General features: G+C 49.2%; 1 pseudogene; it reads left to right on the top strand.

Moving 5' to 3' along the window:
• Positions 1–11,899: 11,899 nt before the first annotated feature.
• Positions 11,900–11,991, top strand: LOC141229178 (U2 spliceosomal RNA; annotated as a pseudogene).
• Positions 11,992–12,646: the final 655 nt, after the last annotated feature.

Below are 12,646 nucleotides of genomic sequence, written 5' to 3'. Positions count from 1 at the left end.
ACCGTGGTCCGTGTTGCCATTATTGAAAGTTCCTCCGTCCTTATTTTTGTCAGCTTTTGCTTGGAAGGCATAAGCAAAGACTGTGGGAGACCCACTCCCCAATAATGGGAATACTATTTTTAAGATGCTGTACTGTCTGGCTCTTGTAAGGGGCATTAAAAGCATCTTGTTATACCACTCTAACCTCCACGTCTCTTCTGAGGGGCATTAACAGCGTCTTGTTATACCACTCTGACCTCCACGTCTCTTGTAAGGGGCATTAAAACCGTCTTGTTAAGCTACTGGGACCTCCACGAGTCTTTGAACGGGCTCTGCATTTCCTCCTAATTTTTTGAAGCTTTTGCTTGGAAGGCATAAGCAAATACTATGGGAGACCCACTCCCCAATAATGGGACTTATGTTTGTAATATGCTGTGCTGCATGGCTCTTGTAAGGGGCATTGCAAGTTCCTCATAATTTTTGGAAAGCCTTCCATTCACTGCTTAGGCTAACAGTGTACAGGAGACCCAGTTGGTATAAATGGAAAAAACTGTTTAGTTAAGGCCCTCTGACCTCCATGTCATTTCCAAGGGGCATTGGAGTGCCTCAAAATTTTTGGTAGGCATTGCACTCACTGTATGCCCTATAACTGTGTAGCCGAACTGCTCCTTTTTGTTACAGAAACATATCCTACAAGACATATGTGGTTGACTGGCCTGATATTGATGTGAATGGTCCCTGTTCCTCCTGCTCCTTCTCCTTTGCCACTACCTCATCCATCATTTATCACCTGAAGCTTTGTTTTAATGGGAGTCATAGAACTGTGATAGTAGCAGGAAAACATCCAGAAATCCTCGGAGGAGGTAGGATATGCGCCAAAACGATGACCACCTCAGGCCTAGCCGCTACTACATACATGCGCTTGCATTCCAAGAAAACAAAGCAGATGCTAACTTGTATCATCATCATCATGGTCCTCACCTTGGCACTCTCAACTCCCCTGATGGAGAAGCCAGGGCCCACCAGAGGAGTCTGGTTCTCTGGTGGTCTCGTCCAATGCTGCCCTAAAGCAGGCCGGGCTAAGAAAAGTGTGTGGGGGGAAGTTGACAGGAGAAATAGGGGCGGCTGGGGACCGTTTATGCAAGCAAGCAGTATGGTATTGCAGCCTGGGGGTGGGTGGGTGGCAGGTTGCATACTTGCGCTTGCATTGCAAGGAATGGGAGAGGTACAATTGAACACTGCCCTGGGACAAGGACTTGAACGGGTATAGTTGCAAGTCTGCAACGACAGGTGCAGGGTGGGAGGCATCTTCGCATGTACCATGAACAGGGGTTTGGCATGCACACACTACAGCGGAATAGGCTGTCCTTCCCACTAAATGCACTGGGGAGGGCACAGGTAATGTTTTGGTATACGCGCTTAATCTTATGTATAAGGCACAGAGGGAAAAATAGGGGCGGCTGGGGACTGAGTTTGAATACCTCGCTGCCGAAGCAGCCATGAGGTAGTGGCCAGCTTCGGCCTCCTCCAAACTAAAAGGCCCCATTTCAAGTGCAAGCTAGCAGTATGGCATTGCAGCCTGGGGGTGGGTGGGTGGCAGGCTGCACACTTATGCTTGCATTCCAAGAAAACAAAGCAGATGCTAACTTTCATCATCATCCTGCTCCTCACCTTGGCACTCTCAACTCCCCTGATGGAGAAGCCAGGGCCTACCAGAGGAGTCTGGTTCTCTGGTGGTCTAGTCCAATGCTGCCCTAAAGCAGGCTGGGCTAAGAAAAGTGTGTGGGGGGAAGTTGACAGGAGAAATAGGGGCGGCTGGGGAACGTTTATGGACACCCGGCTGCCCCCAGGCGGCTGGGGACCGTGTGTGGACACCCGGCCGCGGGGCGGCTGGGGACCCAGTGTGGATGCCCGGCTACCTGGCGGCTGGGGACTGAGTATGGATTCCAGGCCGCCAACGCAGCCATGACGTGGTGGCCAGATTTCGCCTCCATATGCCTAAAAGGCCCAATTTCAAGTGAAATCAAGCAAGCAGTATGGTATTGCAGCCTGGGGGTGGGTGGGTGGCAGGCTGCATACTTGCGCTTGCATTGCAAGGAATGGGGGAGGTACAATTGAACAATACCCTGGGACAAGAACTTGCACGGGGATAGTTGCTAGTCTGCATCTTCTGACGCGGCAAGGATCATTTCTGATGGGCACACTTTTAGGCAGTGACCTGGGTGTCAGAGATGCTTCCAGGGGTATTCCCCATGCTGTTCCCATGTATTTTCAGCACTGTATGCATGTGTCACACAGCACATGGTCAGATAAGGTTGTAAAATGTTAAAATGACATTTCCCGGTGAATGCATTTGTCACGGTTGAAAGCAATACAAAAGTGCAAAAACGTCTAAAAAATGCTACTTGTTAACATAGCCCAAGGTGTGGAGGAGTATTTTTTGGGGGGGTTATTTATTTTACCTTATACACAAGTCTTTACCCTGGAAAGGAAGTTCCTTAACATATTTCACAGTAAAGCAGTTTCAGTTTCATTTTTGAATGTTTTAAAAGACTGCCGTCAGTGCCGCGCCAAAAATGCTCAGGTCTCCCATAGACTAACATTGGGCTCGTTGCTCGGGTCGAGCACCCGAGGATCACGGCGAGCTCGGCCCGAGATTTGAGCACCCGAGCATTTTAGTGCTCGATCAACACTAGCGTGCACGGCTGCTGGTCCTCAAACCAGGTGGACCAATCGAAGCCTGGCGCGCCGTACACCCACTCAGGTGCTGGAGGTGGAGGCTCCGCGAGGGAACCCAGCAGAAGGTTCCTGACTTCAGTGCCCGGGAGTGGAGGTTCCGGGAGGGCAACAAGTGGAAGGTCCTCAGTCAGTGCCCGGGGGTGGAGGTTCCGGGCTGAGCAGCTGCTCCAGGGAGGGCATGGCGGGGTACGGAGAGTGTTGGTGTAGGAAGCCCAGGAGCAGGTCGGCGCTTGCAGCGCCCGGGACAGGGGATTTCTTCCCACCTGCTCCTGTGCTGCACACGGCCTCCTGGTATTCAGCGGGTTCCGCTGGGTTGCCGCTGCTGGCATCCTGTGCTGCTCTACACCGTGCTGCAAACTTCTCCAACAGCTCGCTCCTCCACTTGGTAACTGCTGCTTGCTGGGCCCGGTCCACTTGTTGGCTCAGCTCCAGAATCTCACTCTGGAGGAACTCCGCGTCCTCCGGGGATAACTTACTGGCTTCTCCCTCCAGGGTGAGGGGGGTCGCTTGCCACGGCAGCAGGCCAGAGGCGGAGGCTTGATCCTGACTTCCGTCCATGTTGTCTGCCGGGTGCGGTCTGTCTAGACTGGTTAAGACCACACCCTGTCTCCATTCCTTCTTTCCTCCTCCTCCTCCTCTTTCGGGGGCGGTCCCATGGCAATCTGCTGTCGGTCACTCCTTGTGACGGCCTCCCTGCCTTGACGGACACATCTATGCGGACAGTCACAGTTGCAAGGGGCAGGGTATGCTTTTGGCGCCATTCTGGGACCTGGCCCACGATGGGAGGTTCCATACTGTTGTCTTTGATCACGCACATAATGGCGCCCGTTCTTCTGGGGCGGGCACCACATTCAGTATCATTACACAGTTCTTTAGGCACACTTCACCCACCGATAACGGGTTGGTCACTTATCTTGTTCATGACTCCAGAGCTAACGCGCCCCCTGGCAGCTGGGCCTATGGATGCCGGTATAGGGGATATCACCGTGGCTGGCCCGGTCCGTGACCCAGGGCGGTCAGTAAAAAGGGGAAGATATTGGAGGATCTGGGGAAAGTGTTTGTGACGCCACCTGTGGAATGCAGCCAAAGGGAGCTGCCGCTGCGGAGCAGTCCTCTGGAGCTGATGTTACGGCAGCAGGGATGGTGTGGCTCTCCACAGGTAGAGCTTGCTCCTGGGCAGTGTAAGGCGGTGAAAGTTGCACTGGGCGTTGTAGTGCAGGGAGGGAAAGATGGCGCAGATAAAGAATGGACGGAGGCAGTGTGATGCAGTCATCCGAGTCTTTTCTCACAGTTCTTATGACAGTTCCATTGGTGCACTGTACAGTTGTCAGCCTCCCCACGTCGCGCTGCGTTCACCAGGCAGGGGTTCAGCACTTCCTCAGGTAGATTAGGAGCACCTGACAGAACTCCACTTTCTGTGTTCCTAGCTAGACAGTCTTCACACTGGGTCTGTCTCCTTCCTGCCCTGTGCTTCCCACTCTCAATCCCATTTGGGTGCTCTGAAGCCCCTCCTGTACGTTGGAGTTCCCGGACCTGCTTGTCCCTCACGGGGATTAGAATGAGGCTTCAGCAACTGACTATATAAGCCAGAAGCCTCCCAGCTAAGACCTGGAGTTACACGGCTGGACCAGGGGTCCGTCCCCTTCCTGCAGCTTACGATCCCTGTCTTCTGACAGATGCGGGGCATACGGGTGCCGTCCTGCACTCGCCGTACCCCCTAGGATCCCTTCCTTAGATCGGAGCCTACTCCTCTGCTCCCCTCCTGGGCCTCTAGCACTGGGCCCTGCTTGTGGAGCAGAGCTCCTAAAGAGACTCTGATCCCTGACTGTTCTCCACTGACTCCTCTACCGAACTCTCCTGCCACCCTAAAATGGCTCCCCTTTATATACCTACTACTATAGTGCTCCCTTAAACTACTTCCTCCACCCACACCCACTACTGGTTCCCCCTACCTCTGGGTTCCCCCTACTCCAGCCTGGGACAGGGCTCAGCAGTTGCGCTCATGCATGTTGCCCCTCCAGCCGGCCTGGAGCAGTGTAGTGTTGAATGCGGGTGTTGGGGTTCTGGGCAGCACTCCCTCCTTGTTATGTTCTGCTACCAGAGCTAAGGAAAGAGAGGAGATCTGTCCCTACGATAGAACTCAGCTGAATCCCTACGATGTAACAGGGAACCTGATCCTGCGATCAGACCTGCTAAAGTCCTAAGCTAGTCTGTACGGAGACCTATAGATGTGGGGAAGGAATCCCTACAAGTACTAAGGACTGGGAGGAAAATGGGACACCTCCTAACAGAAATAGTAGCAGACAGACGAACAAACAAAATATATAGAACATAGAGGTCCGTAGACCAAGCAAACTAACAGAGTTAGATACAGAGCACAGGCTAGCTAGAAAGTAGTTATACAATGAAGTCCAGCAAAGCCAGAAGGGCGGAGCAGGATAATATAGGCCAACAAGGTCATGTGACCAGCAAAGGAAAAAACCTAAGAGCAAGGTTCTAACAGTACCCCCCCTTCTAAGAGGATCCTCCGGATCCCCTAGGACCAGGCTTATCAGGAAATCTCCTGTGAAACGCTCTGATAAGTCTGGACGCGGAAACATCATCTGACCTCACCCAAGAGTTATCCTCGGGTCCGAAACCTTTCCAGGCCACAAGATACTGCAAGCTACCTCTATACCGTCTAGAGTTAAGGATGCGAGAAATTTCATATTCCCCGTCCACCACCACCGGAGGAACAGAGTCAGAGGCGTCACCATCCAACACAACAGCTTTTTTTAACAGAGAGACATGAAATACCGGATTAATTCTCCAGGAGGTAGGAACCTCCAACCTAACAGCAGATTGGTTGACAACCTGGAGCACCTTTAAAGGGCCCTACAAACTTGGGACCCAATTTCTTAGAAGGAATCCTCAACCGCAGATTCCTAGAGGACAACCAGACCATGTCACCAACAGCGAACAAAACCTCCTGTCGTTTCCTATCAAAGTAGTCTTTAGATTTTCTGTTGGCCTCCTGAAGATTACCACGCACATCCGTCCAAACTCTCTCCAAATCACCGGAAAAATTCTCCTCCTCAGGCATGGCAGATCCCAACTTGGAGAACGACCCAAACGACGGATGTCTCCCAGAACAACAAAAAAAAGGCGAACAACCAGCAGAAGAAGATGTATGATTGTTCAGAGCAAATTCAGCAAGTGGCAGAAACTCAGACCACCCCTCTTGATTGTCTGCCACAAAACAACGCAAGAACTGCTCAACATCCTGGTTTTTCCTTTCTGTCTGGCCATTAGATTCAGGATGATATCCGGACGAGAACGACAAATGAACTCCCAACCTGTCACAAAAGGCACGCCAAAAACGAGCCACGAACTGAGGACCCCTATCAGAAACAATGTCAGTAGGAACGCCATGAAGTCTGACAATTTCCTTGACAAAGCCCTTAGCGAGAGTTTTAGCGCAGGGCAGTTTGACGAAGGGAACCAAGTGACACATCTTGCTAAAACGGTCCACGACCACCCAGATGACAGTAAAACCCTCAGAGGGGGGAAGGTCAGTTATAAAGTCCATAGCCAAATGTGTTCAAGGAGCACTGGGAACCTCCAAAGGACAAAGCAACCCCGCAGCAGGAGTATGTGAGGACTTAGATCTAGCACATATAGTACATTGACGCACCCACTTAATGACTTCCTTCTGCCATCCAGGCCACCAAAAACTGCGACCCACCAGTCTCTTGGTCTCAGAGATTCCGGGATGACCTGCCAACCGAGATTCGTGACACTCAACAAACAAATCTCTCCTAAAGGTCCCAGGCACAAACAACCTCCCATGAGGAGTGTTAGATGGGGCATTCTCCTGTGCTTTAAGAATCTCATCTTCCAAAACGGAGTCCAAAGCAGCTATCACAACACCTTTTTGTAAAATGTTCTCCTCTTTCTCAGCACCGACTATGGGAGAAAAACTGCGAGACAAGGCATCCGCCTTAACATTTAGTACCAGGGATGTAAGTAACGGAGAAATTAAACCGCGAGAAAAACAGTGCCCACCTAGCCTGACGGGCATTCAGGCGCTTGGCAGCATCAAGATATATCAGATTTTTATGATCCGTAAGAACCTGAACGGGAAATTCCGCACCTTCCAAGAAGTGGCGCCAGTGTTCAAATGCGAGTTTAATAGCCAATAATTCCCGATTACCAATATCGTAATTCAGTTCAGTCTCCGAAAATTTTTTTGAAAAAAAGGCACAGGGATGTAATCCATCCCCGTTATCCTGAGACAATACTGCGCCAACCCCCACAGAGGAAGCATCAACCTCAACCAAAAACTGCTTAGTCACATCAGGCTGCATAAGGATGGGAGCAGAGGTGAACCTCTCCTTGAGATACACAAAAGCTTCAATGGCCTCAGAAGACCACTGAACCGCATCAGCACCTTTCCTGGTGAGATCGGTCAGAGGTTTGACAATACTAGAAAAATTTTTTTTATGAATTTTCTGTAATAATTGGCGAAACCCAAAAACCTCTGTATCGATTTCAAACCAATAGGCCTAGGCCATTCCTGTACAGCTTGAACTTTAACCGGGTCCATCTCAAAACCTTCGCTGGAGATAATGTAACCCAAAAAACTGATTCTCTGTACAGCGAACTCGCATTTCTCCAGCTTAGCAAAAAGCGAATTGTCCATTAATAACTGTAATACCTCACGTACGCTCCGCCAATGAGACTCCAGATCCGGCGAATAAATCAAAATGTCATCCAAATACACAACCACATTTTTGCCGATCAAAGGTCTAAGGATGTCATTAATAAGATTCTGAAAAAATGCAGGAGCATTAGTAAGACCAAAAGGCATAACCAGGTTCTCAAAATGACCCACAGGAGTGTTAAAAGCAGTCTTCCATTCATCACCCTCCTTCATGCGCAACAGATTGTATGCCCCCTTAAGGTCAATTTTAGAGAACCACTTTGCCCCCATTAACTGGTTAAACAGATCAGGAATCAATGGCAGTGGGTAAGGATTGCGTACAGTAATTTTGTTAATCTCACGAAAATCCAGACAAGGACGTAAACCGCCGTCCTTTTTTTTTTACAAAAAAAAATCCAACCGCCACAGGAGACTTAGAGGGCCTAATGTGACCGGCGGCCAAACTTGTCTGTATGTATTCCTCCAAAGCCTTCCTCTCAGGAATAGTAAGGTTAAATAAACGACTTTTAGGAAGAGTCGCTCCAGGGACAAATTCAATAGAACAATCATAGTCTCTATGGGGAGGCAAAACCTGCGATTCCTTCTCAGAAAAAACTCTCCAAAAATCCTGAATAGGAACAGGCAATTCTCCCCTATCCAAAGCTGCAATACGCCCGTTACAACACTTGTCATAACATTTATGGCTCCAGGATTTAATTTCACTGGTAGACCAATCCAGTACAGGATTGTGAAATTTTAACAAGGGCAATCCCAATATTACTGGAGAAGGCAAGTTATTCAAAACTACCAAATCCAATTTCTCATGGTGAACACCATTAATAGTGAGAGGAAATTCACAGACCTTGAGAGTAATATTCTTCAAAGGGGAACCATCCACAGAAACCACAGCAATGGGGGATGATAAAGGTTCGGGTTTTAAATGGAGTCTTTCCAAGAATCCCCCATCAATTACATTCAGAGTAGACCCACAATCAACAAACACCCGAAATTCCATTAATTTTTCCTGAGCAATCGTGGAAGCAGCTAAAAATACACCCTTGGAATTTAAACAGGCAATACGGGCATGACTGACCATTTTTTTTTCTTTCTTCATACGAAGCTCACAGCCTTTAATCAAATGACCAGATTTTCCGCAATAGAAACACAAGCCTTCAGAAAATCGACGGTCTTTTTCTTGAGAGCGAGGTGCCACCGATCCAATCTCCATCGGTTCACCACTGTTAGTACACACATTCTCATAACCAGAAACTGACATAGCAGAGGATTTGCTCTCATTAACCCTTGCACGCAGTCTCCTATCCACCCGTATAGCTAATTGCATAGCCTGTTGCAAATCTTCAGGTGTAGGATAAGCAATTAGCAGGTCTTTAACCCTTTCATTGAGCCCAGCAAGAAATAGACTTTTCAGAGCAGAATCGTTCCACCCTGTTTGAGTAGACCATCGACGGAAATGAGTACAATATTTTTCCACATTACCTGATCCCTGTTTCAAACGTCTCAACTCAGTCTCAGCTGATGCGACACGGTCAGGATCATCATATAATAGTCCCAAAGCAGAAAAAAAACTATCCACTGATCTGAAGCATGTATCACTAGGTTGCAAAGAAAAGGCCCACTCCTGAGGCTCTTTGCGCAAAAGTGACATTATGAACCCTATGCGCTGGGATTCATCCCCAGAGGACTTGGGTCTCAAACGAAAATACAATAAGCAAGCATTTTTAAATGAAAAAAATTCTCGGTGTTCACCAAAAAATAAATCCAGCAAACATACCTTAGGCTCCAAGAAATGTGCTCCAGGACAGTTACTCACGTGCTGACGGAGCTCGGCCACCTCCAGAGAGAGTCCCTGCAGGTGTTTAGCCAAATCCTGAACCGACACCATGATGGAACAGAAAAATCTTTCCTTAGAGAATTTGCAGGCTGGACTTACTGTTATGTTCTGCTACCAGAGCTAAGGAAAGAGAGGAGATCTGTCCCTACGATAGAACTCAGCTGAATCCCTACGATGTAACAGGGAACCTGATCCTGCGATCAGACCTGCTAAAGTCCTAAGCTAGTCTGTACGGAGACCTATAGATGTGGGGAAGGAATCCCTACAAGTACTAAGGACTGGGAGGAAAATGGGACACCTCCTAACAGAAATAGTAGCAGACAGACGAACAAACAAAATATATAGAACATAGAGGTCCGTAGACCAAGCAAACTAACAGAGTTAGATACAGAGCACAGGCTAGCTAGAAAGTAGTTATACAATGAAGTCCAGCAAAGCCAGAAGGGCGGAGCAGGATAATATAGGCCAACAAGGTCATGTGACCAGCAAAGGAAAAAACCTAAGAGCAAGGTTCTAACACTCCTCACCTGAGAGAAGGAGACTCCACACCTCTGGGTGAGGTGCACTATCTCTGTGGTGACTGAACCATCAGGGGCACCACAATTACAAGTCCCATTGTTTTCTGTTTGATTAAAGTGGGCTAATATCTGGCTAATCTAGTTGCCCTAACAAATGTTCAGTTCAAATACCCGCTCCTTGTTCTCTAGGCACAAATTGCTTAGAGGCAGGCGATTACCCTCCTCCCCACAGAACACATGAGAACTCATCTGTATGTTGGGAGAGATGGCTGCTAGCCAAATAGTGTATGGCCAGGCCACAGCTATGCCACAAGGTCTTGGCTGACTCCTTTTCAGTATAGAGGGGCGGTGTTCGACTCGAACTGTTCGCCAATCTCAACTTCGAGCTGTTTTGGGCGGTGTTCGAGCCGTTCGGCGAACACGAACAATTTGAGAAAAATTCGGCTGTTCGAGGTTATGTTCGATAACTGTTCGTGCACCAAAATCATAACTGGATTTTTTCTCAGTAATGCTGAAAATTAATGTTAATACGCAGTTTGAGTGTACAGTGGGGTGGGGGGAGGGGCAGGGGATGGATCTCTGCATAAATAATGAAGATCTCCATTTTTTTTTCTCTTTCCCGCATTTACAGTAGGGAGGTGCAATCTGTCAGCCTATCAGCAGTGCACACACGGAGCGAACTGCTTTTTTTCACACAAGCAAGGGCATGTGTCATTGGCAGTGTATGTCACATGTCCTTGCCCTATAAGACCCAGCCATTTTCCCCGTCACCACCATTTTCTCACTGCTGCAGCTGCGTGTTAGACGGCACTGCTGTTGCTGTGTGCGCTATACTTTGTGTTAATTTCAAGCCAATTTTCGCACAAATCTACAGATAGCTTGGGAGTAGGGAATAGTTGTGATTGCAGTCCTTTTGAGGACTAGGTTACATCAGTTCCTATCACTTTTTGCCAGGCAGGTCTGTACTAGTGCTGTGCAAGTTTTTTTCACAGCATTTGGCTAAATCTAGCAAAGCAAATCCTTTTTGGCCTCTTGCAGTGTGTGTTAGTCAGTGGAGTAGCCTATCTGTGTTGCAAGCTACACCACCTGTGTATAGAATGCAAATTTTTTTACTGCACTTAGTGAAGGAAAACCTTTTGGGCATAGCATCATTCTATTAGTCCATCTATACTTACCTACACCAGGTTGGAAATTCAAAATAATTTTTATCTGCATCTAGCTCTGAAAAAAATGTTTGGCTTCGGCTTGTAGCAGTGTGTGGGACTTGTTCTATTAGTCCATCTATACTAACCTCCACCAGGTTGCAAATTCAAAATAATTTTTTTCTGCATCTAACCCAGTCAATACTTTTGGGCTAATACCACAGTTTGGCCACTCAGCTCTGCTCGGTTCCCATTCATTGTTTTTTGTGCAAACAACTCCAGAGTTGTCAATTAGTTCAGAGGTCCCCAACCGCCGGTCCGTGGACCAGGACCGGGCCGTTGGGGTTTTTCAGCCGGTCCGCGGGGAGAGGGGGCCCCTCCAGCCTCCAGCAGGGCCGCCATCAGGGCATGACTGCCCTGAATCCAGTATGGGGCCCGGCCGGTAGGAGCCCCCTCGGAGCCCCCCTCTTGTGCTTCTCTCTTGCTTATGGCGGTCTCTGTGAGCTTCTCAGCGACATTCAGCCAGCCAGGTATCCTGCCTGCAGTAGATGGAATGTGGCAATGGAACGCTGGCTGCGCGTGTCATAATAGGCTCTGAGCCTTTATATACCTGCGCACAGCAGCAGCCACCTTCAGTCTGCTGCTGGACAGCCAGCAGCAGCAGGAGAGGTAAGTAATCAGCAGCCCTCCTGCTAAGGGTAGACAGCAGCTCGTTCCACCCCACCCCCCGCCTTAATTGGTTCTCCTCCCTTCCAACGGTGTTGAGGCGGGTGGGAACAGCAGGGGGTGAGGGTGCTGTGTTTAAAGAGGTGGAGTTATGCAGATCTAAAACGCGTGGATTGCAGCAGCAGCAAGCCGAAAAGTGCAGGCATGTAAGGGATCTAGAGGTTGACAACATGTCTTCTTAACGGGAGTCCAGGAGCTCATCTCCACAAATGGACTCTTCAGGATCCTTGGGTGGCTCCGTAGTTCGAAACCAATTCTGGTTATCGCTTCTCGGCCTTTTGGCTAAGATCAAGTGTAGTATCTTTCGAAAAGGCGGTTTTGGATGTTGGCCGCCCTAGTAGATTGATACATTATGCACACTGGGGTTTAGGCGCTTGTTAGTACGCCAGGTGGCTAATATAGTCATCTGGTGGAAAGCATGGCCCCCCAAGATCGACGCCATTGGGCCGGGGAAGATCGAAAGCCCGAAGTGTGAAGTGCCCCAGGAGTGGTGACCCTGGGGTGCCTTAACTCACTGGGATTGGGAACCCCACTTGAGTTTATGGCACATTTGCACAAGCACTTCAAATTTTCTTTCTTCGCACACACCCTTATTCCGGGCCTTCTGGCCTTAGGATGGGGAATTTTTCAATTCCCGGTCGAAGGTCCGGGCAGTATTATACTGTGAAACCTTCACTATTTATTTAATTTCTTTGTCACTGTGTGTCCACTTATTCACGTGTGTCACGTCCTACTAGGATTTTGTCAGGATGCGGTTCCCTTACGGGTTCCTCTCTTGGCAGGTCTAGGGGGGGAGTGTGTGGCCATCAGGTTCCGCTCCCCCCTGAACCCCCCTGGCTCTCCTCTTTCGGGAGGAGAGCGTTGTTGGCTCCCCTCTTCCGGGCGGGGAGCACAGTCTTTGGCTCCCAGTGCCTTGCTCGGGTGAGAACTCGGGCAGGTGCTGGGGGTAAGATTGGGTCGCCTCTGGCTTCGGCTGGAGGTGGCTTTTTGTCCCTGTTCCTCGCTGTGG

Source organism: Phyllobates terribilis, unplaced genomic scaffold (genome assembly GCF_046119375.1).
Source record: "Phyllobates terribilis strain yellow unplaced genomic scaffold, ASM4611937v1 Scaffold_455__1_contigs__length_1453912, whole genome shotgun sequence".
Classification (NCBI taxonomy): Eukaryota; Metazoa; Chordata; class Amphibia; order Anura; family Dendrobatidae; genus Phyllobates; species Phyllobates terribilis.
This window is presented reverse-complemented; position numbering and strand designations above follow the sequence as displayed.